Raw genomic sequence first — 6,650 nt, forward strand, 5'->3', positions numbered from 1 at the left:
ATCAATCTATCTTTAATTTTCATCAATCCATGGCTTCTCTGTTTTCTTGTCGTTGAATTGATTCTTTCAATTTATGCTTTTCACCCTCTTTTGTTGAAATCACAAAATCAACTTATAAAATTTACCAATCATGATAGATAATCAGGTAACCAATTTTTAAATTTGTATGATATACAAATTAAGTGAAACAAATGATACTAAGTAATATGATTCATATGCTAACATCTTTACAAAACCCGGTTATAATGCCCTTCAACAAAATATAAAAAAAAAGTACTCCCTCCGTCCCATATTTATTGTCACCAGACAAAAAATACACAGTTTTAGGAAATCCCACTAACTTCATTTCTCCACCAATGAAATATTTTCTCTCTCCAGATCCACCAATGAAATATCTTCTTTCCTTTCTATTTATGGAAGTGAACAATTAATTTGGTACATCCCAAAATAGAATAATGGACAATAGTACAGGGACTCGGGGAGTAGGAGATATAATAGTGTGTCGATACTTTTATAACATTTTGTAATGTATACATCCTTGCAAGAGGTCCCATTTTGGAGACTGAACTTTTTTGTAATGGAATAAAAGAGTACGGTGAAGTGGACTATTTGGGCCGTCAATCATGGGGTAGGCCCATGAAGCCACGAGATTTCGACATTCATTATTAAGGTACATGGGAGTACAGTCCATGCTCTCCTTTACTTTTATTCTACTGAATGTGAATATGAGAAAGAAAAATTGGTCAAAATGGTCTCAGTCCGAAAACTGTGTTTAAATACGTCCTAAAAAAGAATGGGCCAATAGCCTACTGGTGAATGACTCACTCTCCCTTAGGGGAAGTGAGGGTTCGATTCCCACTAGGTGAGGATTTTCCAAATAATTGGATCAAAAACCATCCTTACCGGGCCCAAATGATCCCTTGGTCCCACGCATGCGAAGATTGCAACAATAACAATGCAGACCCGAATCTCGGGCCTGGCATGCTGTGGGGAAATGGGTGATGGTGTTTCGCCAGGCTCCAGTGGGCTACCGGGGACCGCTGGATGGGTTGACAAAGTCAACACAGGGCTAACATGTCCCTGCCGATACACATGTTTTTTTTGCAACAAAATACGTCCTAAAAAATCGTAAGTGCAAATTTGCCCCTCTCCACACACCACTCGCGATGGCATGTGCGTGATGCATGTTGCCAAGATAATCACCAAAACATTCTATTTTCATCGCAACAACATAAGCATAGTGCACGGTGTGTGGGGTCAGTTGCACATTGACCACTGATATCTTTCCATTTTTGTGTACTTTTAGTGTACATTGATGATAAATTCAACGAATCACCTATTATAATGTTCTATAACAAGTTATCAGTGGTCAAAGTGTGCTTAAAAGTAAAAAATATGGTACAATTTAAGGTCTTCAGGACAAAATTTCGAATTTTTTAGAACAAACCGCATTCGGCAGTTTGCCAACAAACGAATCTCGAAAAAATACACGATTTAAAAAAACGGTGAATAAATCGAAGCTACGAATCAAAAAATACGATAATTCAAAGTTCAATACTGGTGCAGCTCCTACCACGCATGGTGTGTGGTGCGCTAGAATTGGGGCACTCTCAGTGATTATCTCGGTAGCACACATCACGCACATGCCATCACGCATCATGCGTGATGCGTGGAGAAGAGACATGTTTGCAGTTACGATTTTTGAGAGCATCTTGTCAAATATTTTTGAATGAAGGCATTTTGACTAATTTCTCGCTTTAATTTTCTAACACTTCTAGAAAATTAATAATTTTAATACATACTATAAAAGATCATTTAATTATTATTATTATTTTATTATTTAAATTGAAAACCATGTGTTCATACGGTAATACCGAAATATAATTTTCAAAATAAATAAAAAGTACTCCGTAATAAAAACATTTCTTTGCAAATATAGTTTTTACTTTTTATTGGAATATTATTTTTTCGGGTTAAGACTACTCAAGGGTCATATTTTTTTTTTGTCCCGACGTAGGCCATATACCCAAAAAAAAATACTAATGTAGGTCACATACTTTTGAAAAGTGTATCGATGTAAACAAAAGGTAACATGTTACCGGCTAAACAGGTCACCTTTTGTTTACATCGATACACTTTTTGAAAGTATGTGACGTACATTAGTGTTTTTTTTGGTATATAGCTTACATTAGAACAAAAAAAAAATATACATCAGAACTGATAATCAACAACAAATTCAGAGTTTGATCTCGAGTTCATCCTTCACCGAAAACCGTGCCTGATTTGAGAGGTTATAGCGAAATGTAAATATACAGATGTGATCGAAATCTCTTCGTGAAACTATCTGTAAATTTACAGCTCTTAAATCGAAGAAATTAATCCGAATTTTAAAGTCAAAGTTTCGAAAAAAAAAAGTCAAATGAACAACCTTATTTATCAGGTCAACAAGTTAAGCTGATTTACATTAACATATTTTTTTAAAGTTTATGACCTACAATAGTATTTTTTTTTTTGAATATATATGACCTTGAGTAACCCTAATTTTTTCTATTCTAGAAAGAAAACCCTACACATACCCTACAGAATATATATATATATATATATTTACAATTTCCATTCATATACTAATGTATTACATTATTACCTACCCCGAGGCTTGGACCCATAATCATAGTCATGTTAGACAAAGACCATTTTTTTCGTTCACAACAGGACTGAACTCACAAACTCTAAGTTGATGCCCTTGATACTGATTTTTTTTTTTTTTTTTTTTTTTTTTTTTTTTTTTTTTTTTTTTGAAAGGCAATGTTAGTGGTTAGCTCACGAAGTTAATTCACGAAAATCCCCCCCCCCCCCCCCCCCCCCCGAGACTCGAACCCTGGCCCTTGATACTGATAGATGAGAAGCCTTTTGGTTTGACAAAGTCCCTTTAGTAACAAATATACATACATACAATTAAATAATATATAAAAAAGTTATATAAAAGACTACTATTAACAAATATATGTCATATCTACTCGCATTATTGAGTATTGCATCAATTGCAAAAAAAAAAACAGATTTCTGGGACCGTATCATGGCATTACAAAATTAGGTTCTATAAGACAGCCATATATCTTGCAGTACATGATATAAAAAAGACAATGAATGGTCATATTGCCTAACCAAATGTGGTTCATCACATGAATTTATATATATATGTATAGCAGCCCCTAAAGTTATATTAACTTGTACTCTCTCACTATCGTCATCTAGAAGAGGAAGAAACCCGCGATAGCAGCAGCAGCAGCACCAGCAGCAATAGATTCCTTCAAAATAGATGCATCATCTGCATCGGCTTCCGATTCTTCAGAACCAGGTGCGTCAGCCGCAGATTCTAATGAGTCACCAGATTCAGGAGACTCGGATTTTGGTTCGGGTGGGCTAACCGTTGAGTCATCAGATGGGCTAGGTGACGATTCATCATCGGCTGAGGGGGTTGGGGCCGATGTAGGGGAGGAATTGGACTTCCCGTTTTCGCCAGCTGGCGATGGTGCGGTGGCCTTGTCCCCACCACCATTTGGAGATGCGGGACTCGGGGCGGTGGCCGGTGTTTCGGCAGCTTTAATGAGACCGACAATCGCGATTAAAACGAGGGCAAGAATGACTACTTGGCGTGCCATTATCAACGATATGTGGTTTTATTTGATAAAAAGGAATGTTTATTGGAATGGTTGAATATCGTAAGGGGCGTAATCGAATAGTGGGATTAAAAGAAAGAATGAGAGATGGGTTTGAGGTGCAGATATAATTTAGGAAGAGAAATGTAAGGGGCTAATGTAATGGTCTTGTTTTACCAATTCAAACTATTCTCAAAACAGAAAATAGATATACATTCAAATTATATATAAGACCGATAAAACACGATACAGAATAATGGCGTCCATTAATCAGTGAAGTTGCATAGAACTAAACCAAAGGCAACAACGGCTAAATTATACGTCTTGAACATAGATAATGTAATCTATGAAATGGTCTGCCTGACATCAAGCCTAGTTTCACAGAGGCTATAAACGAGTTTAGAATATGTACCAATTTGAGTGCATACTTGAATTATTTAATATTTCAAAAGTCAGATTTATTTGGTTAAAGTAGGTCAAATACAATCAAAGTAAAAGTTGATCAAGCTCGGATTAATTCCGGACTAGTCACCTGTCACTGTCCCTACAAGAGTACAAGGTAACGACCAACTAGACCCCAACTAGCAACAAATAGAAGTTATTTACTACTCCGTATTTATTATCAAACAGAATTCAAATCAAAAGATTTGCAGCCTACAAGTATAAATGAGGACACATCAAGCATTATAACGATCTATTAATATTAAATTACTCCTGAAAACTCCGAAAGCCATAACAGAAGAACACTAACTTGAATCATTGTGCCCTCCCATATCAAGCAATGAACACTAAGATTTGATCCTGGAAGCTAATTTCTAAGAACGGATACCAAACGAGAATACTTACATTAGGCTAACAAATATATGTACGAACTTACATATAATCCATGTATAACCACAGAGTTATGTTTCACAATGCGATATAATGTCAGAAACTTTCTTTGTTATCGCTGTCCCAAAAAAAAAAAAAAAAAAAAAAAAAAAAGAAACTTTCTTTGTTAAACATGAAACCCTGAGATTATTAAGCATGATTTGGCTACAAATATGTTATATCCACATTGAATTACTCCTACAAGTCCATAATCAACCGCCAATAACCAAAACAAAACGATACCAATATAATTAAAATCAATATTTGAACTCACAGCCCAGAGAGTCGACAGATACCATTATTAGAACACTGAAATTAGGTTATCATAACAGGGGTTGTTACATAAAAACTAAAGTTCAAATTTTTCTTAAAATTCAATAAGAAACCCATTATAAAGCAATAAAATTTCTCACCAGAGTAAAATCAAGAAAAGATAAAAGATGTTTTAGGTCTTTCTTCTCAAACGCTTACTGAGTTTCTTTAACTTGTGTTTGTTCATCTTCTTCTTTCTCTTCTTCTTCACACTATCAGCCCATATTTTGTGTTCTTCATTATCATTATCTTCAACCGATTGAATATACCCAGATTGGGAAATTGGATATATGAAGGATTCAAATGCAAAACTAGGGTAAAAGATTGAAGCTTTGGTATTAGGGATTGTGTTATCAGTAGTTTTGGAAACGGTATTGTTGAAGAAGGGGATCAAAGCGGGTTTTGGGTCGGGTAAATGGGCGGGAGAGAAGAGGATTCTGTTGTTGAGATGTGTAATTAGGGTTTTGGTTTGTGAGTGTTTGCTAACAAGCTTCTGGAGAATGGAAGCCATTGATGGATCTGTAATACCCCCAGTAGTGTCTCAATCTGTAAATTGCTATCTGGTTAGGGTTTTAGGATTTCCAATTTTGCAAAAAAAAAAAAAACAAAACACACGCACACACAAAAAGTTAAGTAAAAAAATTTGTAAAATAAAGCAAAAATTATGCCCCCATGCAGGATCGAACTACAGACCTCCAGTTTACAAGACTGGCGCTCTACCACTGAGCTATAGGGGCAATTTTATTTGTTTTATTTCCATATAGTATTAATCAGAACTATGATTATTAACCATATATGTACCAATAGGTTATAGCTCTTAATGATGTGTTCAAGGCATTTATATAATACGAGTAAACATTATGCTTAAATAAGATTTATTATTACATCTAAACCAGGTCTAACTCATACAACAGTTTAGACTCGCCACATTTCACTCAAGTAAAAAAAAAAAAACAGATCACACTCTTTCTACACCATAATCTTATTGCAATACACAACAGAAACACAACAACATTCAGTTGCTGAGGTTTATTCACTTACAAATACTATAAATCAGCATCACAAACCACCACAACTTGTGTAAACTTCCATTAATGTAGCTCAATACGGTTCAAAAAGGCCAGTTTGTTCATGAAAACAATTGAAAGCAATGTGTTTCTCCATCAAACGATGACACTCAGGGCAGCGCATACCTTCAGGGATCCTACCTGCAGCAAGCGGAAAACTCAAAATGACTACAGTTACTCGCTGCAACGTGAAGCTTGTCATGATAGTCCGTAAACGACATATCAAAACCCTGTGTAGGAATATGTTCCTTCCATAAGTCAAAGTCAGAAGGCGTTTGTAACATTGTCGAACCATATCCATTCGTTAGTATCTGTGATCCTTTAATACAAAGTAGGGCCCACGGTCCGTTTTTGTCGTAGCTGAGTAGCTTCTTGATTTGCAGCATTATAAGGTCTTGATCGTCGGCTCGTTTGAGTTGAATCTTGGAGTATAACATACTTTCTATACGGGTGGCTCCAGAAGAACCAGATTAAAGTAGTGTCTTGCCAACAGTAACTAAGTTTCTCGACGTTGATGGTGGCAATTGCCCTGCGGACGTTTTCCCTTTTCTTGCTTTTTTCGACGTACACCATCTCTAATGAGATGCGTGCTGCAGTTGCCATGGCCCGCGCCTTGCTGGTGAATTTGGGAATCCACTCAATGTCGTCCCCTCCACTACTAAGAACAAACTGAATCATCATTAAGCGTCCGCCGATGGATAGAAGAAAAGGAATCCCTCCCGATAGACGTTTAGAAAAGCGA

General features: G+C 36.1%; 1 non-coding gene across 1 annotated transcript; it reads right to left on the reverse strand.

Moving 5' to 3' along the window:
- Positions 1–5,506: 5,506 nt before the first annotated feature.
- Positions 5,507–5,578, reverse strand: TRNAT-UGU (transfer RNA threonine (anticodon UGU)). The gene has a single exon. It is a non-coding gene; the product is annotated as a tRNA-Thr (tRNA).
- Positions 5,579–6,650: the final 1,072 nt, after the last annotated feature.

Source organism: Rutidosis leptorrhynchoides, chromosome 3, assembly GCF_046630445.1.
Source record: "Rutidosis leptorrhynchoides isolate AG116_Rl617_1_P2 chromosome 3, CSIRO_AGI_Rlap_v1, whole genome shotgun sequence".
In the NCBI taxonomy this organism is placed as follows: domain Eukaryota; kingdom Viridiplantae; phylum Streptophyta; class Magnoliopsida; order Asterales; family Asteraceae; genus Rutidosis; species Rutidosis leptorrhynchoides.